Source organism: Myotis daubentonii, chromosome 7 (assembly GCF_963259705.1).
Source record: "Myotis daubentonii chromosome 7, mMyoDau2.1, whole genome shotgun sequence".
In the NCBI taxonomy this organism is placed as follows: domain Eukaryota; kingdom Metazoa; phylum Chordata; class Mammalia; order Chiroptera; family Vespertilionidae; genus Myotis; species Myotis daubentonii.
The window spans coordinates 36,237,888-36,261,632 of record NC_081846.1 but is presented as its reverse complement, the minus strand read 5'-3'; the positions used below and the strand labels follow the sequence as shown (position 1 = coordinate 36,261,632).

The 23,745-nt window shown below is 51.0% G+C and overlaps 1 protein-coding gene across 18 annotated transcripts in view; it reads left to right on the top strand.

Annotated features, from left to right (window-relative positions):
• Positions 1-23,745, top strand: part of HDAC4 (histone deacetylase 4) — a 239,045-nt gene that overhangs the window by 64,987 nt on the left and 150,313 nt on the right. For 2 of the 18 annotated variants that reach the window (XM_059703763.1, XM_059703757.1), the window contains exon 1: positions 23,108-23,323. The exons of 13 other annotated variants lie outside the window; for them this stretch is intronic. The gene's annotated coding sequence lies outside the window, so the exon portion shown is untranslated. Of the gene's footprint in view, positions 1-7,086; positions 7,251-23,107; positions 23,324-23,745 lie in introns of those variants that run through there. 3 more of the 18 variants (XM_059703771.1, XM_059703770.1, XM_059703762.1) reach the window with 3 other exon arrangements.

Below are 23,745 nucleotides of genomic sequence, written 5' to 3'. Positions count from 1 at the left end.
TTTAAGCGCATCTGGATTTGAGTTGCAGGCCATGTTTTCTTTTGGAGCTCATGTGCTTTCCTGCCTTACAGTGAGGTCCCTGAGTCGTGCAGGGTGTGCTCCTGTGTGTGAGATCTGGATCTAGTTTTATCTTTTCCCAAGTGGCTTCCAGTTGTCCCAGCACCACCGATGAAGCAGCCGTGCTCATCACAGTGATTGTCAAGACTGGGGCTCCATGAGCCTGGTCCATGGGCTTGGCCCATCTGCCTGGCCCTTCTACCTGGTTATGAGCCTGTCCTACACTCTCTAGCATGGGGCTTCCTAGGATATTTCATGTATGGGAGGGCTCATGGCTTTTCTCTGAATGCTTCTGTAGTCCTCATGCATTTATCTCGTGTGTTTCTGTCTGTTGTCTCTCTCTTCTCCTGGATTCTGACAGATGCATGTTAGTGTATTTCCTCTGCCCCAACACCCCAGCCTCTCTTACTTTTTATGGCCTTCTCTTTTTGTGTTGCATTCTGGGTTATTTCCTTAGTACCATTTTACTGTTCACCAATTCTCTCTTCAGCTCTACCTAATTGATTACCTCATTCATTTAAATTTTAATTATTATAATTTTCATTTCTACAAGTTCTATTTGGATCATTGTCAAATGTGTGTGCTTTTTTTATATTAGTGATAACAGCTACCACATAATTTCATCTGCTCCTACATGTTCCTCAGGGGAAGGCTTGGCTGTCCACTCCTGGCAGATGAGGTCCTGAGCACAGAGGCTGAGGGGGCCCAGGGCTGTGCAAGCTACTGAGCGACAGTCCTGGACAGTCACCTGCTCTAGTGTGACCCTTGCACAACACTGCTGTTCTCCGGCCTGTGGCTGAGATGTACTGAGATGGTTAGAGCAGATTTCCTATAACTGAAGTCTGTCTTGGCTAAACTCCCACTCCCTGGGTTTTCTGATTTGTGATTTTTGATTGTGACTTTATGCCCTGAGAATGTTTTACAGACATTCTTTGGGGTTGATAGCACACTTGTGCAGGGCAGATGTACGTGTTTCTGCCCAGTGCCAGAGGAAAGGCCTGGTCATCTCCAGGCTCATCTGGCTTCTCCCTAAACCCCCTCCAAGTGACCTCTGGTGATGGATTCTTAGAGGAGTCTTCTTTCTTTCTTGTTTAATCCTCACTCAAGGATATTTTTTCCATTGATATCTAGAGAGAGTGGAAGAGAAGGAGGAGGGGGAGATAGAGGGAGAGAAATATCAAGGTGAGAGACACACATCGATTGGTTGCCTCCTGCACGCACACCTATTGGGGCTGGGGAATTTTCAGCTGAGGTACATGCCCTTGATCAGGGATGGAACCTAAGACCCTTTTGGTCTGAGGGCCAACGCTATAACCACTGAGTAAAACCAGCCAGGGTGGGAGTCTTCTTTCTTGACCTGCCTCCTCCCAGCAGCGGTCAAATCTGGACATGGGCACGTCCCTCCAACAGTGCCATTTCCCAGCTTCTCCCCAAGGGAGCCACAGGCCCAGTGCCCCTCTCTGGGCCCCAGTGTGGTCTCCTGCGTGGTGGCCTTTCACAGCTACAGCCCAGGCAATAGCCCCAGGACAGCCTTAGGACAGGCCCTGGCTTCCACACCCTTTCCCTCTGACCCCCCAAGTTCCTGCCTTCTGAGAGTTCCTTTACTTTCACTCAGCTCCCGTGTAGAAGGCTTGTCTTGCCACCACATGGCTCATCAGGCCTCTCCATGCACTGTCACCAGCACTGTGAGTGGGCTTTCTCTTAAGGGCACTCTTTTCCCAAGAAATAAACTCTATCTGCACATGATGTGAGGCTGTGGGGGCCTGGCCCTGTATCTGTTAAACGATGTAGAAGACTGTGAATAATTTCTGTTGTTGGCATACTGATAGCTTATGCAGAGTCCAAACTGTTATATCAAAGCTCTGTTTTAACAGTCACACTGATGTGAAGCCAGTCCCAATCTTTGTGTCTTCAGGGAGGAGAAGGTTCCGGTGTGACCACTGGGCACATCTGCCTGGAACACTCCCCGTGGGCATCCTCTCTGGGCTCTAAGCCCCTTACTTTTATGCTGCCATAATTAGTCACTGGCTATGGTAGGGACACTTACATCAGTTGGTTTTGTCAAGTGATTGTTTTCCAATAAGAGCATATTTGAAAATGAAGTGAATCCAAGCAGAAGGCGGCTTCTGCTGCTCAGCACATCTGTGTGCCTGGATGAGGAAGAGGTTAGATAGGGGACTGAGCTTCCAACCTCCCCTCTCCACATTCCTAGGCACAGAGCTCACGCCTAGCAAATGGACTTCTTACCACCAGCCTATAGCCCTCAGAATGTCCCGGCAACATGGTGCAGAGGAGCTCAGGGGACTGAGCACTTTCGAGCTGTTAGCACTTCCATCCTCACAGGTCAGAACTGGGAGGAATGTGAAACTTTATAGATGAAAACGCCCAGAAGGAGTCTGGTTTGTCCAAGGTTTCCTGCTCTTGTCAACCTTGGTAGCCTGGGCCTTGGCCCAAGGGCCCTGCCTTCCACTGAAGCCCTGTCTCTATTTCACCAGTGGTGTCCTCAGGGACAGGACCGAGTGACGATGCAAGATTTGTGTTGTTGGTGCTGCAGGACAGAGCTGAGGGTCACTGTCTTGAAAGACCATCACAGAAGAATTAACTGTGTGTCCTTGGGACATGCTGGCAAGACCCCCATGGTCCTGGCTCCACATGCAGTTTTCTGTTTTAGTAGAAGGCGAATGTGCAGGTTTCATTGTAGTTGACACATGAAAGAATGAATTTGAGTTTCCTCTGCAGCAACCCGGTGGTCCATTTTTCTTAACAAAACTAAATAACAGCTGAGTGTTTGCTTCAGATGGAGGACAATAGGGGACTTTTTTTCTCCTGGATTTTACTATCTTTTCAGACAGTTGAGGAAGAAAAGGCAAACTGTGAAAGCTGGTATGTGTGTGCTGCGCGGGCATCTTTTGTTTCCTTGGTGAGAACAGTGGAGGTGCAGGTGCAGGGCCGCATTCCCTGAGGGCACGGTTAGGGAAGGGTGGCTGTGTGTTTGCCTCCTGGCATGCAGGGAGAGATGGCAGTGCTCCTAGCCATGTGACAGAGTCCTCCTTGGAGCCCAGGGCAGAGGTGGCGATGGCGATGAGGTCTCTTAGGAGGAGCCATTGCTGGAGTCCTGGTGAGCGTCTTCCAACTCCGTGCCACTCTGCCCAGGGCTCGCCTGCCAGGTCTGGTATGCAGTCCATGCCAGGGTGGTGCCCCTACTTGGTCCTCGCCAAGGAGGTGGTGCATTAGGCCAGCAGTGAGGATGCATGGCTTCTGGTGCTTTTTGATGGTGACAGTTTTATCTCACTGCTGAGATCCCTCAAGTCCAAACAGAAAACAGGCTGTGAACTTGTGACTTCGGAGTTTTCATTAGGAATTTTATTGATTTTATCTAAGAGTGTCCCCACCCCCCAAGTGTTACTTTAGTGCTTGAGGGAACCACACGATCTTGGCTTTGGGGACTTGTAAAGTAACCTTTTCTGAACTCTTTGTTCCAGGAGAGGCCCAGAGCCACCTGAGGATGGGGATGAGGCTGGCCTGGCCTGGGTCCTTGCTGGGTCACCCTGGGAGAAGCTGCGGTGTCCTCATCTGTGGGGCTGTTATTAGCAAGTGTCGGCATGTTTTGTGAAAATGTGTTTCTTGTTGGTTTAAAACAGAAACATGGAGTCCCCTGTGTGGTTTTGGAGGCCAGCCTGCCCTCCCCCATCGCCGCCCCCTTACCTGTGAAGTGATTACAGGGCTTGTTCCTACAGAGGCTGTTGTGCTCAGTGTCACTTCCTTCCTTGACTCTGATATTTCCAGCTTGCTCGCTAACTCAGGCTTTCACATTCCCCTGATACCCAGGAGGAAAGCTAGTGCTGTGTGTGTGGATCAGACAGCTGACGAGGGCTCAGAACAACCCATCCCACTTTGGGTGTGCCCGTGACATGCTGCCCGAGACAACAGCCAGGCTGGCTGCCTGCAGTCTGCGTGCGCAGCTGGTGCCAACATTGCGACATGATGCAGAGCCAGCGTGCTGTCACACCGCTGTGTTTACTTGCAGGTTGTGAAGGCGGCAGGGTGCTTGGGAGTTCTGGGAGCCCTGGGTGGACCAGGCGCTGCCAGGCTGTGGCCACCAGGCTGCCGAGGGGTTACTACTCTGAGACTCTTTTCTTTGTGGCATGGACTAACACTGCCTGACCTGGCAGAAAACTTTGAGCCAGGAAGTTCACCCAGGCCTGGGTGATGCTTCTCAACTTAGGTAAATACCGTCAGTATCTGTGGCAGAGACAAGTGTGGGGTGGTTTGCGATGTGGCCTGGTAGGGATTCGTTCTCTCTCAGTGGCTGATTCAGCATGGTGGTGAACACCTTTGCCCTGAGCCCAGGCCCAGCTTCCTGGGGAAAGGCAGCCATAGGGAGTGCAGCCACAGGTCAGACATCTGTGGGCTCCCTCTCCTCAGGTCCCTGGCCCATGGGCTCAGGCAGAGACTCTGTCTGTGCTCTCAAACAAGCCACAGGCACAGAGGGCTGTCCTGGGCACTGGTTTCTTCTCTCTCTCTCTGTTTATAAGAGACCCATCCCCATCCCAAGGAAAGAGTGTCCCGCCCCCTGCCTGAGGCATGGGTTCCCTAGCCCTTCCCTGGGAGTTTTTCCTTGCAGCTGAGGAGGGGCACCTTTGCCTATGGTGACTGAACTGGGACGGAGGCCCAGGAGCTGCTGCACTCAGATTTGTGTGCCCAGGAAGGAGAGGTGGGCAGATGGGTGGGCAGAGCACGGCCATAGACCTGGGAAGTGTGGTGGTGCTAGTCCCTAAGGCTCCCGAGCTGCCTGGTGCCACCGATCCACCGAGGCATGGGGTTCTCTGGTTTCTGGGAGCTGCCCCGGGTTTACAGACAGGTGCAACTCTTGGCTCCATCCTTGTCAACAGACAGCTCAGACTTGTACTGAGTGTGATAAAGAATCCGAACCTGCTATAGGCAGGACTAGGAAGGGAGGTGGGACCTGCCACGCCTGGGTCAGCGGGAGGGCCCCTTGGGAGACAGGGCATCCAAGGGAGGTCCAGAGGGAGTTGGGCTGGCCGCCTGGGCCAGGGTGTTAGCAGGCTGGATCCATCTTCCCACCTCGCTATTTAGGTACAAGTTTGTGGTTGACCCTGATGCTCAAACAAGCGTGCCTGTACCCTCCAGACCTACAGAGCTCTGTGGGGACCCTGCTGCTGAGGGCAGAAGGTCTGTTTATTCTTTGCCTTAAAGCGACTTTTCTGTTTGGTCTGACTATCCCAGACAGAAAGCTCCTTAAGAGCAGGGCCTGACACTCGGTGCCCAGTCATGCTTGAAGAGCGTTGCGTGAAGTCACAGGTCCCTACTTGTCCAGACAGCTGCTGGCCCACTGAATGGTGAAGGGCATTTCTTAATCTATGACCCATGTTGGTGCAGGCAGATTAAAGTCAGGAAGGCTGTGGCCTTGGACATGGCTAACTTAATGAGGTGCAGCAGTGATCCTGGTGTTAGGTCATAGGGTGGGGTGAAAGCCCTTTATCTCGGGTTTGTTTCAGAGAAAGCTGTTCCTCAGGTCCTGCTTTGCATGCAGCAAGCCTGGCCTGGCCTCTCCTGTTGAATTTTATTTTGACTCTCCTTGCTGTTCCTTTAGCCCCTGCCCTACTCACATTAACATGATGAGAAAGGATAGCACACTCCACAGGACGAACCCCAAATTAGGAAAACAACCATATATTTACCTGACATCTTCCACAAGCCCCCCCCAGTGAGTGGGATCCTGACAGCTCTTCTCTCATCTGCTCCATGGCAGCAGGGTCAGTCCTTGCTGTGTTTGGGACCACTGTTTGCTCAGTTTTTTCCTATCATATTTGAAGTAGCTCCTCCCCAGCAATTGTCCAAGGTCCCTGGTGGGGCCAGGGGAGTGGATCTCAAACCTGCTGAGTTAGAGTGCTCTGTGTCCTCAAGACTGGAACCCAGTGGGGAGTGGGGGTGGCGTGGGGTGGGGTGGGGAGAGATGGAAAGTACCCGCGCTCCGCACGTGGTGACAGACCAGACCCCAGGTCCACTGGCTCATGACTTCTGCCCCTCACATCAGCCTTGCATGTCTGTGTATTAATAAGAAAACATTTTGAATTCTCGCATCCCCCCAGGAAGGACAGTTTGCCCGCAGCTGAGTCATTGCTCTGGGCCCCTGTCCGAGGTTAGTTCAGTTTCTACCTGCACGAAGCCCCCTGGGGGCCAGCTGTCAGGTGTCCACCTCTTCATGGAGCCAGGTTCTTCTTGATCAGGTTGTGGGCCATTCCGGCCACTCTGGAGAACCTCTGTGTTCCTGGCCCCTCACACTGCCTTGCCACGTCCCCCAGGCTTACGTGAGTGAGGTTCAGACCGCAGGCAGCTGGGAGGGCAGCTTCAGGGAGGAGCATGTGCTCACAGAGGCTTTTTACTTCCATGCTCCCATAGACATGTCCATGGCCTGAGGTGCGCTTAGCCAGTGTTCCTAGCGAATGCCCTCACAGCCTCCCCAGTAAGCCGAGGGGAGGGCGGGCGCTGCCCCCACATAAGGCTCCAGAGCTCTCAGGATACTCACAGCAGTGTGCTCCCTTTGGGTGCCTTGATAGCCTTCTTCCCCCTGGGTTGGTACCACACATGTCCCCGTGGTGGCAGGGACTCCTGGCCTTTGTTATCCGATCTGTCCCTAACCCATGTGCGACCACCTTCCTGAACCTGTTGGAGGCTGAGGCCTCTTTCCAGACCTGGAAAGATGAACTCCAGGCCACAGAAAACTCATCCTTTTCTCACATTTGAATGTGGCACCAGAGGTAGAAATTCAGAATGGAATGATTTCAATCAAAGGTATGAAGCAGGTGGTGTCTTTTTCCTGCTGAGGGCATGAGCTGTAAGTGCTGACTTTGAGCTTGGATGGTGCGGCTTCCACGCTAAATTTGGTTGGGTGAGCATTCGTGGCTCGGGATAAACAGCAGTGCTCTGGGGCGTTCACCGAGAGTCCTGAGCCAAGTCTGGCGATTCGAGTATCTGAGTATCGTCTGCTTGTTATGTAATGTAACAACAGGGGTATGAAATAGAAACCATACGTCAGGCAGGGTGGTGGAGCGCTTCCTCAGTAAGCGCCGGGAGTGCACGCCTCGCCTTTTATCCACTGTCACAGGCTCAGTGCCCCAAAGGACCGGTGCGGGTGGCCTCTGGAAGATGCAGCAAAGCCTGGCCTGAAGGTAAAGTATAAGCTCGGTGTGATGAAGACTTTTTAGGGTTCCCATGCTCTGCTATTAACCAAAGAGTATCATTCTGAGGGACCTGCTGCCTTGCTACCAAGAATCAACCTAGAGCCTTTGAACTGGGAGGGGATGGGCAGTGGCTTTGTGCCACCTTCTCGGCCTCTGTGCAAAGGTTTTGGGTTTAAGAGTGAAGGAGATCCATGTTTCAGCGGTGAGGGGCTTGGTCTCATGACAGGAAGCAGACTACAGGCCACACATACAGACCCGTGGGGAGCACAGGTCCGTGGGGCGAGGTTGCTGCCAGCACACAGCAGCTCCCAAACATGGGCACTTGGATGCTCTAGATGTCCTTGGCCCAGCCCCTGTGCCAGCTGCAGGAAAGTGCTTCATCTCTCCTGGGACACCAGCAACCTCCTCACCATGCTCTGCTTGGATGCACCATGACCACAGATCTCTGTCCTTTTCAAATGTGCCAAGTAAACTCACCTAGGTCAGCAGTGAAGCGAGGCTCCCTCGCTGGAAGCAACAGCCACTGGGGTTCATGGCCACGTGTTTCACTCTTATCTAAATTCACAAATGCTGGCTGAGTGAAAGGGACCCGCAGACTCCTCCTTCGCCAGGAAAACCCCTTGGAAACAGAAACCTTGGCTGGGACCCCACCCTCCAAGGCTGCTGTATAGCCTCATGGAAGTGTGACATTCTTATTGGGAAAACCTGTGCTAAATACCACTCGGGTTCTGCTGTCATCGGTGTCCCTGTGAACAAGCCCCGTGATGAGGGTAGGGTCTGTGGCTCCTAGTCCCCGTGTGGACCCCTGTCTCTCTGGGTTTCCACACCTTCCTCTATTAAATGATCATATTTATGGTGTACCTTTCTGGGTGCTACGCCCCGTGCTAAATGCATTCATTAAATTTCTTAGTGCTCAAAACATACCTATAAAGGTAGGTATGCTTATGACCTGTAGTTTACAGATGAGGAAAGTGAGGCCCGGAGAGGGTGAGACTTGCCCAGGGTCATCTCCCAGGTGGGGGCTGTTGCTGGGGTCCAGCTCAGTCAGGGCCTCAGGAGACAGCCGTCTGTCTTTGCCTTCTCCCAGCTCATGGTGTGGCCATCTGCTTCGATGGACGCAGTACCTTTTCTTATGCTGCTACTAGGGCCTTATGTTCAGATTGCTGTGAACATTGGAAGAGAGCGGCAGAAATCCTGACAGGACAGAGTGTGACACTGTAGAAATGAGTGCCACAGTTCCTAAATCAGTGGTTATGGGAGAGAACATGGAAGCTCAGACATCCTTAGTCCACTTTGCTTGTTTTAAGAGAACTTGAAACACCCACCCCAGCAGGTTTGCAGGACCAGCTTGGCCCAGTCGGGGGCTGACAGGCTCATCTCCATTGCAACAGCTTGTTTGGATTCAGTAGTAAGTCGTGTGAAGCGCCATGAGACAGAGCACCGAGTTTGTATTTTCTAGACAAGAGGGGCGTTGCTGCAAAGGTGTGGAGGACCTGGCCTTCTTACCACTGGGCCAAGAACCCCTGGCCCTCAAGGCCCCTGCACCCTGGTCCAAGCAGTGGCCCTTGGTCATCACTGGGAAGACCTGTCACAACCCAGCCTTAGGCCCTGCGCTGCTTTGTTTTTAAATATAACCCTCCAATGAAGAGAGAGGCGTGGAGCAGAGGGCCCTGTCCTAGCACCCTACAGCCCTTCTGGAGCAGCGTGGGACTCCAGCTCTTCCTTTTCCTTCGTTTCTCCCCATCAGCATTGTGCCGTCATGGAACAGGGAGGAAGGAAGAGCTGGTTGGAAAAACTCTGTAAGAGCTGGTGAAGGGAGATCGGGTTTTTCTACAGCTCCCAGGCTCACTGGGGCCCAGAGCTGTGCTCTTTCCTGTCTGCAGGAGACTCAGTCTGGCTCAATCCACGTTTATAGGACAGAGTCAGGGACAGCAGTTTTTTCTGCTCCTTGAGGGAAGAGGAAGACATGGGAACAATGGTTGCTTTGTGAAGAGGAGACTTTGGCCGCTAATCCAGAACTCTACCATGGTGGACATGCTCTGTAGCTGCCCACTCCCTGCTGTGGCTGTCGAGCACTTCAAATGCCTCTAGTGTGACTGAGGAGCTGAAGTTTACATTTTATTTAATTTTAATTAATGTTAGAAGCCACACAAGGCCTGTGGCTAACTACAGTGCAGCACTGAGGAGGCTCTACAGTGAGGACCTGCTCTTCATTCAGTTACTATATCTATAATAATAAAAGTGTAATATGCAAATCGATTGAACAACCGAACAGCAGAATGGCCGGCCAGATGACCTTCCTGACGACCACGCTATGACACGCACTTGTTCCAGGCCAGCCAAGGTGGGTGCGATGTGATTGGTTGAGGGGTCCCGCCCTTGCTTCATGATCGATCGCTCCGCAGAGGGAGGCCCAGGCCACCAGCCGGCAGGGTGATCCATTGCAGGGGGGGGGGGGGGGGGCGGCGCTCCACGATCGCCCCAAAGAGGGAGGCCCAGGCTACCTGGCTGGTGGCGCTGCAGTGGGTAGGCGAGGCTGGCCAGTGATTGCCCTGCAGAGGGAGACCTAGGCCAGCCAAGTGATCGCACTGACACCTGTCACTTGTAGAGGGAAGCGACCGGTGGTGAGGGAAGGGGTGGCGGGGGAGGGGGGGCAGCAATGCTGATGGCAAGCAGTGGCAGCAGCGGGGGCGGAGTCAGCTGCCGGCAGCCAAGGGAAGGAAAGCCCTGATAGACCCTGATTACTAGCCAGGCCTAGGGACCCTACTCAAGGGGTCCTGGATTGCGAGAGGATGCAGGCCAGGCTGAGGGACAACCTCCCATCCCGTGCACAAATTTCTTGCACTGGGCCTCTAGTTTGAAAATATAAGCCTTTGTTTTTTTAAACATCCTGGTTGGATAAAAAGAGCTGAATCTGTCACTGCTTTGGCTTGATCCCATCCCAACCCACTCATTTAGGGAGTTCTCTTTTGCTGCTGTGTAAACCGTTGAAAATTAGCCAGGAGGTAAGTGTGGGTCATTAGCCTGGGAAATCTCAGTTGCACTGAATGGTGGAGGGACCCCTCCTAGCAGGCTCACCTCTTCTATTTCTGCATCTTGAGCCCCTTACCTACTGAGGGGCTCGGAGCATCTGTCTGAGATGAGATCAAGTGCATGTGGGACTGAGTATCCAGATACACTGTAATCCTCTGTCCTGGTTGCTCTACTGCTCTGTGCCTGTCTCTGAAATGCCTTGGTTTGGCAGTGGCCGCGCTACTATCAAAAGAAATATTTTTATCATTGATGTGTTGACTTTTGGGGACCACTAATGGTGGCAGGGTGCCACTCAATCCCAATTTTAAGAGGAGGGTGGTTTCGTGACACAGCACATTTTTGAGGAAATAGTGTTATTCATAGTATGACATGGTTAAGCGTCTGGGAGGTTTTCAGCAAGGAGATGAGAATAGTCTAACATGTTTTGTGCTATTAGGCAAATGCCATCTTCAGCCCCTGCAGGTGGACAGTGGTGATGTCCACCTTGTTGGGTTCTGGGTAAGTGAGCTTTTCAGTTTTAGGGCTTTGTGGATGTGGTATGTGTTTCTATTCACATGGTCATTCCTGTGCTAACTCTGGGATTAGATGAAGTAGAGTTAGAATGAGGAGGTAGAGACAGGGCCAGATGCCTCTGAGGATGCTCATTGGGACTTTTCCATGAAGCACTCAGCACAAAGAGACCCCTGAACTCCAGAGATAATAGTGGCAGAGGGACTGTAACTGCGAGGGTTGCTGGACTCGTGGAGTATTTCAGTGTGGACACACTCGAACTTAAAGTGCCTCGAATCTCCCTAAGATGCAAGGCATTAGTGTTATGGGTCCCTACTGTGAGTCAGGATCTGGAAGCATCTTCTCGCATCCCCATGATGCCCAGGTGGTCTGCCAGCCTCCAAGGAGCCCCGCTTGTCCAGAGAGACCAGCCAGATCAGTGAGAAGCCTGGGTCAGGTCCCAGGTCCCTTCCTGTGCTTGTGGACTGACTGTGCAGCATCCCTGCTGAGCCCTAGAATGGGCCACTGGAAAGAGGAGTGGCTTTCTCTAGGGAGCAGAATCTCCATTGCTTCAGAAGAAGACCCTCAGTGTGACAGTGACCCACAGGCCGATGGCAAGCAGAACACTGTGTGCGGGTTAACCCTCCAGCCTGTACCTGTGTCAGTGTACAAACTGTGCTCGGTCTGCTCCTGGCTGTTACCCATTTCCCTTATTAGAGGGGTTCCAATTAGGAGGCCAACAAAAACAGCTCCTTCATCATCCTGTGGCTCTCAGAAGCAGACTGGATTTGCTGGAGTTTGGATTCTGCAGTGGACAGTGTCTGTGTCCTCAGAAGGCCCCTCCTTGCAGGCTCTGAGCTAAGCCCCAGTCTTCATGAGGTTCTCCCGTGGCATAGTGGCAGTTCAGTGGCACCACGCCCAGGTCTCTGGGACTTCATCTCTAAAGTGTCCACCTTCCAAGTAGGTCACTGCCTTGGCTTAGCAGTGATGCCCCTCGTCCCCATTTTGAGAGGTTTGGGGGCCCAGGGCTTCCCTGGTTGCTCACCCTAGTCCCCACTCCCGGCAGAGCCCACAGGTCACTGGGTCAAGCTGAGCGGGGGAGGGGATACCCTGACCGGGACCAGCCCTTGTATTAAGTAGCATAAAGCGAATACCTTTTTTAAAATAAAAAAATAAACATAAATACAAGTTTTGTAACTTTTTTCCTGTGCCCCAGGGGATATCTTTGGGAAGCCATCTAGATCACAATCTCATTTCTTTGACAAGAATAATTGAATATTGAATATCGAGGGAAATTACAGCAAATAGGTCCAAGATTATATGATTTAGACAGGTCTGGTGAGTGAGGTTAACCATTAATCCTATGTTTTCTAAATTTATCTGCTACCCAGAATCTCTGGGCATAGGTGGAACCCTGATCCCTGAGCCCCACTCCTGGACCTCAGGTAAGCCACCTCCAGAGTTTGGGAGCCTGACAAGCACCCAGTTCACTGTCCCCAAGCTGATTGGGATGCATCGCTGAGGTTTGTTATTTATTGACTGTTCAAGGAAAAAGAGCCAGAAATGATCAGATAAAGGGAAGCCCTGAAAAAAACAGCATGGGTTCTCTTAAATGCCAGCCAGCGTTGTGACCCTGATCCCAGGAAACCTTGCAAAGATATCTGAGGCCACAGGAAATGTCATGACCTTTAGACAGCGCTCAGCTGGTTGTCTGCCTTTTAAAAAGAGAGACAATAAGCAGTGAAACAAGCTACCAGCAGAAGAGGTACTCTGGGACAGGGTTTGGGCCTGCCCACCATGGCTGTTGGCAGGGACCGTGCACTGGGCTGATAGTGAAGGCTTCCTTTGGATAGCACCCACGTCCATTCCCAAGGCACATGTGTGGCCATGGCTGCCGTGTGTGACATGGACATGTGCAGATGTGCGTTCTGCGCATGACTGCTCTCTGACTGTACAAACAGAGTGCTCAGGGCATGGCTCCTGATGTCAGTCTGCTTGGGCTTCTGCTTGAGCATCATCCTTTCCTGCCTGGGACCTTGGGCAGTCCCTGAGCCTCTCTGTGCCTCATCTGTAAAATGGGGGCATTGGGGATGCTGAAAAACTCTGTTCTCTCTTGAGTGAAAGTTAATGGTCAGTTCATACGAGAGCTTGAGGCTTGGCTGGCTGTCATTTAAGGGAAAGGCTGGCAATGGGGCCCAGTGGGAAGCAAATGCAGTGGGAGTTTGCGACAGAGCAGGGAAGCTTCCCCAGAGTTCTCAGTTCCCAGTTCCTAAGATGCTCCTTTCTGGTGTCAGTAGAAGGTGGCTGTGGGAGACACAGGTGGCCGATTTTCCGCTCTGTTCACACAGAATGTCATTGGGAGTGATTCTGTTGCTGCTCTTGATTCTGGTGAGAAGATTTTGTGTAAGAAATGAAATGAGGCTCCACGTGGCAGTGAGCAGAAAAGAGCAACTTTGGAGAGGTGCAGGCATGGAGGGTGCAGCCACTTCAGAGGAAGCCCACAGATCTGTGTTCTTTGTCTCTAAATGTAAGGTGGGAACTGTTTGTTGGAGAAAATGCTGAAAAGAATAAAACATTTGAACATGGGGAAAATTTCCTTTTAATCCTGTTACTGGTTTCAATGTTCTGACCACATCACTATTTCCTTCCAGTCCGCTGCCATGTCCTTGTCCTGTTTTGTTGGCTCCTGCGTGACTGGCTCCTTGATGAATGCTAGATTTGGCTATTTTGCATTTTACTCTTTATATTTTGTAATTCCATATTATAGGAAACCCTTTGGACTGATCAGGGGCATGAGAGTTGCCTTGGTGGGTGTTGTCCCAAGTTGGCCTGACAGTTGCTTCACACTGGGCAGGTAGAGTCTTTGGGGTTAATTGTTGGGTAAGAACAGGAACAGAGTTTTTCTGACCTTCTCACCTTGTTCTGAGGCTTACCAGTATTGACCAGGTGACCCTCCCAGTATCCCTGGGGAGAGGCCAAGAAGCAGGGGCCAGACCAAGGCCCAATCTTCCAGCTTATCCCTTCCCTCTTGTGCTCCTGCCCTAGGCAGGCTGAGTCCTGACAGCTGTCTTTTCTGTGCCCAGCTCTGCTCTCTTGCCTGAGCCTTGCCCATGATGGACTTTGAGTCACCTGTGAACATTGTTCTGCATCCTTAACTGTCTCTACACCTGTTCTTCCCCTCCCAGAAGAGACAGCCCCACCCACCCAAAACCCTGGCCCAGACATGGCTCTTCTCTTTCTCTCTACCCTCGACATTTCATCAGCTTCGCAAATGGTCTTATCCTTTCTAAAAATTGTTTAATTCCTGTGCTTTACTCTGACCCTACTGAAGCTCCAATTTCGCGTTATCCTATCCCACGGCTTCTAGAAGAACCTTTCCAAAATGCAGATCTGACCAGTGGGTTGCTGTGGTCCCTGGCAGCAAGGACAAGTCTCTCCATGACTCACTCATCTCTCCGCCTTAGGGCCTTGCTCACCTGCCTGGGGTGGTCATGCATGGTTAGTGAGGTCCTCGCCTCAGCCACCTGGGTATAGAGCACATGAACATGACCTAAACCACCCAGCCTTTTGGAGGGCACTGTGTATGTGGTAGGATGTGGAGGGTAGGGGTGGGAGGGAATAACTTGGATGGCCTATCTTTTTCTAGAAATGTCTTCTAGTACATTTGCTTCCTTTTTTCTTACTGCAAGTAGATCATTGAAAGCCCTCTGGTGCTTAGCACATACTTGTAATGAATATTTTCCCATTAAAGTCTTTTGAGGAAGGGTGGAGCCAGTGTTCCTGTCTTCAAGGTGTGCATGCCACTGAGATGTGCTAGGACACACATTTGAGCCGTGTGTCCAGGTGACGCAGGTCAGTGTCCCAGTGCAGGGTGTGGATGACCTGAGAGGAGGGTAGCCAGGTGAGGCAGAGGTCAGGGCTTGCAGACCAGCTGGGTAGTCTCATTTCCTGTCTAGCTCCTTTTTATTAGAAAGAGTAATCTCTTTAATGAAGTTTCCTGTTTATTGTTTGGATGGTAACTTCCTGCTAGAGGCCCGAATGGGCTGTGCTCATGGGCTGGCTATTAAAGGAGGTCTGTCCACCCCAAGTCCCCATAAAGCACAGCTTCCCTTGCTCCTGGGAACTTGCTTCCATCCCAACCCTATTCCAAAAAAGAACAAGAAAAAAAAGAAAGAAAAAGAAACAGCACCTTGTCCACCTCCTGCCCCACTCACTCACTGGTCCTCACGTGGGAAAGGGCACACTCTGACCTGATCACTGTTCTGGCTTTCATGTCCAGTTGGCATACTCATTTGCTCTCTGAAGGTAAAGGTGCTCATTTTAAATAAGGGTGAGAGGGTGTGTGTGTTTTTCAGACCCTGCCAAGTGGCCGAGGCTGCCCTGGTTTCTTGCTGGGACTGCCTGGTCAAGGCTGCCTGGCAGATTTCTTGGCTCAGCAGGGTCCAATGGCGTTTACGCGCTGTTGACATTCTCATCGCAGATGCTCTCAAAGGCCTTTGCGTCAGGCCTCGGACAAAGAACAAATGCTGAAAGGGTCTGTGTTCCTGCCACACAAGAGCAGCAGCCAGAGCACTTTGTTTACTGCCAGGCCAGGCCTGGGGCCTCGAGGCCTCACTGTGACTGTCATGCCGAGGCCTCACAGGTATTCTGGAAAAGGCTGCTGCTCGAGTTCCCGCACATGCTTTGCAGCACCAGCATTGCTGAGACAGGTGCCTCCCAGGACCGAGGACTGTGTGTGTCAGAACACCCCATGTCCAGCCCCACTGCCTTGGGGTGGGGACGGCCCCCCTGCGCTCCTCCTGCCGGGAATGCATGGGGGTCTGCAGATAAGGCTACACGGTGACCTCAGAACTAAGGTTCTGTTTCCTTGCACATGCAGCTGGCCACTTCCAGGAGGAGGGTCCAGCCTGAGTTAGGAGCTATCTGTTGGGAGCTCAGGCCCTTTTTCTAGAAGAAGCTGGCCGACATTTTAAATCTTCTTTACGATATTTAAAATGTGTGGCCTTGGAGAAGAAAATAAAAAGCACCCACATGGATGTCTCCAGTGCATCCTCCCCCCAACCTGCCAACCAGCGCTGCGCAGTAGAATTAACCTAAATTAGGAAGATAATTGTTCCCATGTTAATTGTAGGTTGTCCTTTAAAGCTGTTTTCAGTTGTGAGGTCTCAACAGCAGGCTGGCTCTGGGCCCAACCCTGCCTTATTGAGCATCTGCTCCCCTTAGAGGCCAAGTTCCAGAAAACAGCGGTGGAATTCAGTCATTTCCTGAGTCACCTATTGCTCCACCATTTCTAGATGACGTTCTTCTGAAGTCCCCATTGTTGACTGCATGTCTCCCAGACCCCTGCCCTCACCTCCACCCCAGGACAACCCTCCCAAAGGGCTGAAAGGCTCGCTTTCAGGCGATATAAACAAATGCTGCTATTTTCAGCGGGCCCCTCAGCATCACAGCTGTTATGGCCTGTGCGCTCACTGCATGGACCCCAGCCCCGCCCGCGCTTGGCCTTGGCCAGCAGCGCCAACTCTGGCAAGCCTTAAACCTTCTTTCCTTGCTAGTTTCAGGTTCATCATAAGGCCCTCTGGCACAGGGTATAGGCTGTACGATAAAATGGTGCTGTCAGAGCCTTCGGGGTGATTCTGTTATGGTTCTTCTTCCTTGGGAACTTGGGTTTCTGTTTGAAGGTGCTCAGATGGAACTTGTTCATTTCATCTAAATCTTTTATCACTGTGAAGTGTTCATCATATTTTCTTATCTTTTGAAATCTCTGCTGGATTTGGAGTTATGTACCCTTTTTCATTTCAAACATTATATATCTTTCTTTTGACCATATTTTGTTAAATTTTTAAGAACCAAATTTTGATGTTATTCCCTTTTTAGTTTGCTTTCTAGTTTTTAAATTTCCGCTCTTCTACTTTATTTTGCTGTCATCTGGTATCATTCCTAACTGCTGAGGTTGAATTGCAGCCCTTTAGTCCTCAGCCTTTCTCCTATATAGGCTGCACATGGCCTTGAAATCCAGTGTGAGGCATATCCAACAGGTGCTGGCGCCTAGTATTTTCATATTCATTCCGGTTTTTGAAAGTCGTGTTGATAGGTGTACTCCTTTGGTATAGTGCAGGGGTGGGCAAACTTTTATTTTTTTTATTTTTTTATTTTATTGATTTTTTACAGAGAGGAAGGGAGAGAGATAGAGAGCTAGAAACATCGATGAGAGAAAAACATCGATCAGCTGCCTCCTGCACATCTCCCACTGGGGATGTGCCCGCAACCCAGGTACATGCCCTTGACCGGAATCGAACCTGGGACCTCTCAGTCCGCAGGTCGACGCTCTATCCACTGAGCCAAACCGGTTTTGGCTGGGCAAACTTTTTGACTCGAGGGCCACAATGGGTTCTTAAACTGGACCGGAGGGCCGGAACAAAAGCATGGATGGAGTGTTTGTGTGAACTAATATAAATTCAAAGTAAACATCATTACATAAAAGGGTATGGTCTTTTTTTTTTTTTTTAGTTTTATTCATTTCAAACGGGCCGGATGCGGCCCGCGGGCCGTAGTTTGCCCACGGCTGGTATAGTGTAAAGAGAAAGGCACTTCACCTCTGGGGTGTTTTTTTCTGAAAACACAAAACCCTATGAAAAAAACATCAGACAAATCCAACTGAGGGACATTCCACAAAATAGCTGACCAGTACAGCCCAGAGGAACCCGAGGAGACATGACCACTGAATGTCAGGTGGGCTCCTGGAGCACACAGAGGGAAAACTCAGAAACCTACATGGAGTAAGGACTTTAGCTAATGATAATATATCACTGTTGGTTCATTATTGTGACAAGTGCATCATCCTGTTGCTGTGGAAATAGGGTTCTTCCATGGTGTCATGAGAAAAATATTTCAGGGACCCATACGTACGAGAATGAGGTGTACTGGTAAGATTTATTGGAGCAGTAACAGAGGACTGCCCCCAGCTGCCCAATGTGTCATCTATGACCAGGTGGCTCAGGTCCTTTCTCACTCCGGAAGAAATCCTGGGCCTGGTGAGCATAAGTGCCCACCAGGAGGCTCTGGATACAGAACTGTGATGCCATCACCTGGGGCTCCAGTAGTCCAGTATAGTCTCTCCTCCCATCTGGCTAGCTGTTCCTGGCTGCACTCCAGCTGGAGCTGCGCTGCCACATCCAGGACCATGCTTGGACCCAACTTGGACCTGCACTTAGAGCCTCATGGCTGCTACTAAGAGAGAATGCAGGCAAACCAAAGGAGGAACGGATACGTGCTACTGAGTGGGGCCTTTGTTAAGCTTTGATTATATTACTTCAGGATTGGGAGAGAATAGGCTTTCTTTCAAACTAACCAATCTTTTTCTTGATCCTTCACAGGCTTATATTGGGCCCTCCCCCTTATCCAATACAGTCCTTTCCTCAGATTTTCCCAGGCTAGACTCTGCCCATTTATGTTGCTATTTGGCTCCTACTGCCCATGCCTCAAAGTTTTGCCTCATCCCTGCACGGTTTTGGTTTCTACAGTGCATAGGAGTTCCCCCTTTATTGTTTATTCCTCCCCATAGTCCAGGCAAGTGGACTGGTTGCCCTCTGGGGAGATGGGAAAGCCTGTTCTTCCTTCCTACATGGGGGAAAGAGGGAAGTGAATCCCCTTAATGGGGGTTCAGCTTTCACCTGTGGTGTCTGACACAGTAACTTCAAGACTTAATCAGGCTTAGGCTTAGCCAGTTTTGTTCCCTTCTCTTTTGTTAATACCGAGCTAGCTGCCTACACTAACAATCCTAATGTCAGGTGTTAACAAACATCCGGTTCTCCTGTAGTGCACAGTCCTCAGAACCTGCAGTGCTCCGGTCATCTCCAGTCCTGTGGTGTCCCAGTGCAGGTGCTCTTCATTCCCTGCTGCATGGCAGACCCTCCTTCCTGGTCCCACTCTTTCCACCTGATGCACATCCCTCAAGAACAGTGTTAGAAGGTCTATTGGTGATACAGTGGTTTTGTTTACCTGAAAATGTCTCTTATCTCACCCTCATTCTTGAAGGATCATTTAACCCTTTGCGGTCGTATTAAATTTGGACATGGGTGTCGTACTGGTTGGGATTAATTTCCATTGAAAGAGCAGTGATACATAACATGCAAGATTATGAAGGATAAACAAGATTTATTAATTCTTTTTGGAACTACATCACTACTAGTAGAATCACTACAAACGTTATCACTTTCTACGTCAGAGTCAGTATTCAAAGTGCCAAAATAAAACTCTTCATCGTTACTTTCAGATTCGCAGTACACTTCTTTCGGTAACTTTCTTTTTGCCATTTTGGAGTATTATTTTGAAATATCTTAACAAGCGAGAATGCCTAATTACAGTTAAACGTAATTTGTAAAGCTTTATTTGAAATTCTGCGAAGTATCTCCGAAGCTTGTTGATTTCTTCACTCTCAAAAGGCGACTGACTCGCCACGGTGTTTTGCATGGCGAGTGTGGAACGACCGCGTTTGTTTATATTGAGTTTCGATATCTCCGATTTGTCGGGGCAATGTTTTGGTTCGTGACAAGGTCGCTTAGACACTTAAGAGCTTTCGGAGAAATGATGAACTGATACATGAATGAATAGAGTTAAGATTCGTACGGTTCCTTGCTGTGGTGGCTGAGAGCAGACATACGACCGGAATGGTAAAAAAGCTTTGGTGGCTGAGAGTAGACAAACGACCGCAAAGGGTTAAAACCTCTCAGGAGGACCTTCCCCCCACCTTTTGCAACAGGTAGGGTGTTCTTCCTGTCTGTGGCTCCTGTGGTTGTGAAGTGTGATGCCTGCACAGTGGTCATCCCTTCCATGTCAGCCTGTTCTGACTGCTAACATTGTCTTCATCATCACAGTTCTGTGCAGATGTGTTAGGTGTGGACACACCTTTGTCCCTTGGTGTAAGTTTTCCTTCTGTGCTTGTGAATCTGTGCTTTTATCAACGCTAGAAATCCTCAGCCTGTGCTTCTTCAAACTTTGTATCGTTTGCTTTGCTCTTTTTGCCAGAGATCCCGAGTAAACAAATGTGCCATCTCATTTTACTCCCTATGTCTTTCATCTCTGTATGTTCACTCTCAGTTCTGCCTCTATCCGGCTAATTTCTTCACAACTACCCTGTCATTCACTCAGTGGCTTCGTTGGTCACAGGTACCAGAATGCTTACTGTGGTCAGCTACTCTGAAACAGCTTTGTCTTTGTCCACCCTCTTGGGCATTCACACAGAGGAGTTTGGAACAAGTGTATCTGAGGTGCTGTGGCTCGCTTTCTTCAGGTGATACAAATGGTTTCTCACTTTGTCCCCATCTCATGGGATGTTGGCATAGTTACAAATGAAAGCATGTACAGTGTGAACTTCCATATGGCGTGTTCTGTTTTCTTTTTACCAACATGTTTTCTTTCCATGGTTGATAAAACAGAGCCAGTGTGCATCTCAAGTGTTAGGAGGAACTTTTATCAACAGTGACTAGTTCCTCAGCCAACAAGCCTAAAATCCCGGGTTCCTGGAGATTAGTGTGCTTTGGAGAGAGGCTCAAGGGCCCTGTTATCGAAGGTTCCTGAGGTGGGCTGAACATGGTTCATGGGCCACAGTACATGTTCTGGAATGTGGGGAAGGAAACTTCCGAGAGCTTCACTCCCGGCTTTGAAAAGGGCTGGAGAAACCCAGCAAGAAGGATTTGCATTTGTTCTTTTTCCCAGAAGGAATATCTCTATTTAATTATGCAGCCAACCTTCTCTGCTGGGGAGGACATGGAAACATTTTCACTGACTAGCCTTCTTCCAGTTTCTTCCTTGCAGCCCGGCTGGCAGGGGCTAATTCTGGGTCCCATTTGTCACCTACTGGCAGGAGGCACAGTGGGTGTTTCACTGGAGATCTGCAGCTAATGACTTTGCTTCTTTTTTTGTGTTCAGTCCTCCCTTTGCCTCTGTCACACCTGTCCTCCTGGTGGGACATTTTCCTCCATCCGTGCTCCATCTGGGAGCCAGGACTCTGGTTTCTGTTGGGACAGTGGAGGGGACTGACTTTGATGTTAGCGAGGCCAGTCTGCATCCATGCTTTGCATCTCAGATAGTGGCAACGTTGCTCAATTTTTTTGTGCCTCTCTCTTTTTCATCTCTCAGATGGGGGTAACAAACCCTGTCTCATGCATTTGTCATAAGGCTTAGGGGATTGAGTGTAAGCTTGTAGCTTGGTGCCAGGTAGACAGTTTGTTCATTGATTCACTTAATAATTCATTTATTTAGTCACTGTTTTCAGCACATAAAACAAAGTCTCCTCTCCTGGCGCAGATCTCAGGCCTCACCCTCTAGGAGGCAAGTCTCCAGGGGACTTCAAATCATGGCTTTGTTTTTGCAAGTAAAGGCTATTATTACGCTTGAATTTGAAAGTGCTCTGAGATCTAGAGAGAGCACAGGGCCTGTGGGCCGCCGCTGCTGAGCAGTCACCTCTCAGCTCCTTTCCCTGCTTGGGGATGTGGCCACACATCTGCACTGCCCTTTATCTCCAGTTCCTAGACCTCTCTGCAGTTGCTCCTGAATCAGTCTTTCCTGGTTGAACGGAAGAGTGCTGTGTCAGTGTTAGGGGCAGGGAGGTGGTTGTAGAGGGAGGGTCAAGAAGCTTTTGAGGAGGTAAGCTAAAGCAAGCTAAACCCTTGGGCAAGTGACTTTGATACATAGTAGGAGATATGTCTCCATACTCAAAAATTTTTCTTTGCAAATTAGACTGTCAAGTATTTTTAAAAGCAGCTTAAATGCTTGTGGTAGCAGGGATCCTGGCTGGGGAGGCACTTCTCAGCAGGCTGCCCTGGAGGGCTCACTCAGAGTTAAGTGAACCACACCTTCCTCGCCCCTGGACTTGCCACTCTCTTGCTGATCTGTTTTCTCTCTCTCTTTCCCATCTGTGTGGGGGGTTTGGTGACATAATGATCTGAAGCTGATGGTGAGCACAAATTTATTTCTCAGAAACCCCAGTCTCCAGGTGGCTTTGAGTGGCAGAGAACTTGGTGTGGAGGTTGTCCTATTGGGAGAAGAGTTGTCTTACTTATTTGTGTCCACCAGACCTGAGAACCCGAGTGTTTGGAGTTAGTTAAGGCCAGAACTCCTGGGGAACGTCCCTGCCCAGGATGGAATTGCTGGGAAAGCAGCAGTGCTTTCTGTCCCAGTGCTGTGGGGGTGATTGGGGGACACAGGCAACCAGGTCAGGGCTTTGGGGGCAGGCCAGCTGCGTGCAGGGCTGCTCTTCTCTTTCAGAGGACCCAGTGATGCCTGCTGTGTGACCCGCATGGCATGGGGCCCTGTGGTGGGAGCAGAGACCTTCAGTGTGCTCTTTTCCACTCAATCTGTGTATGTCTCTTTGGGGTGTGGCCTGTGTGCCCATTTGGACCTGCACTTGGCTTGGACAAAGGCCCTTCTCCCCTGTGCACCTTCCCTCCCAGACTTGGGCCCTCACCCTGTGCCTTCAGGAAGGCCTAACGTGACAGGGAACAGGAAAGAAATTGCTGTGCCCATTCTCAGGGGAAGCTTGGAATGCCAGTCCTGACTGGTGTGCCGTCTCCAGGGTTGGTTGGCTCCCAAGCCCTTGCATGGTTCTCCCCTGCCGAGAAGTGCACCCAGGGCCCCTCCTGACTGCTTGTGGTTCTCCAGCCTCATGTGCTGCCCTCTCACCTGCAGGGCCACCTTCCCTGCACTGCATCGCTGTCAGCCTGCTGTGCCTTGCACATGCTGTTCCATCTGCCTGGAAGGTCCCCCCCCCCCCCCCCCCCCCAACCACCTAGAAAGTTCCTGCTCACCTCCTCTGGGAGGCTTTTCTAACTGAGGCAGGCAATGGGGGGCTGTGTCTTCCTTGTCCCTTGGGGTGGAACTAGGCACCATGGGGGGATTTCTGGGGCCCCTCATCTTGTCACCTCCCCATGGGCTCCTGGAAGGCAGGGATCCTGGTGTGCATGACACTGAGGTGCTAGAAGTAGGACCAAGGACTGAGGTTGGAGCTGGTGTATAAGGGCACCCACGCCTAGCGTCCCCAGCGCATGTATGCACGCACCAGCTGAGCAGGCACAGGGCTAGTGGTCACTGCCACTGCCTCTTCACTCTGGTCCCCCTGTCCCCCTATCCTGTTGCTGGTTGGCAGGGCTAGTGTCCGGTATTTCTTTATGCTGTGGCCCTGCCAGCGCTGCCGCACTTAGGAGCCCAAACGTGTGTCTGCGTGTGGAAGTTCAGACCAGCAGCGCCTCCAGAGCGAGGGGAACGTTCTCCGGTGACTCAGCAAGCTTGGGCTCTGCCATTTCTGTGGGAGCGGTGCTGGGACAGTGATGAATCACTTGCTTGCCTCTTGATTTGCGTCAATCAAACCACATGTGAAGAAAGCAGCAGTGAGTGAGGCTTTGCTGGCAGCCTGGCGTCCAGCGCGGGGACACTCGCCAGGGACAGCCACAGAGGGCCGGCCGCTCACCCCGGTGGTCCAGGCTGCAGGCTTCCGCCTGCTTCGCCCCCGCCATCCCTGCCATTCCCGCCAAGCCGCAGTGGTAATTATGGCTCTCTCGCTCTCTCGCTCTCTTGCTCTCTCTGCCGGCTTCCTCCACTCTGTCCTGGGCGAGGGACGCTTTCAGTCACGGGAGTGTTTGCAGCTGTCTCCTCTGACCTTTCACAGAATTGTCCTAGGACGTGGCTCTTTGAAAAGGTTCCTTGTAAGACAGATTCCCTTGTAAGACAGACTCATTGAAAAGGCGTGTCACTGCTCCCTGCCCCCATGATAGCCCAGAGACCTGATAGGAAGGACGTTTCCAGAGGGGGACGGGCAGGCCTGGGGAGGCTGCCTGTGACACAGTTTGTTCAAGCAGATGCCTCAGAGACTGTGAGCCTTTCCCTGGTCAAGGTGTATCCTCCATGTGGTCCCAGGAGCCGTGCCAGAGGAATCCCAGAGATTCCTGTGGCATCACTAGTTGAG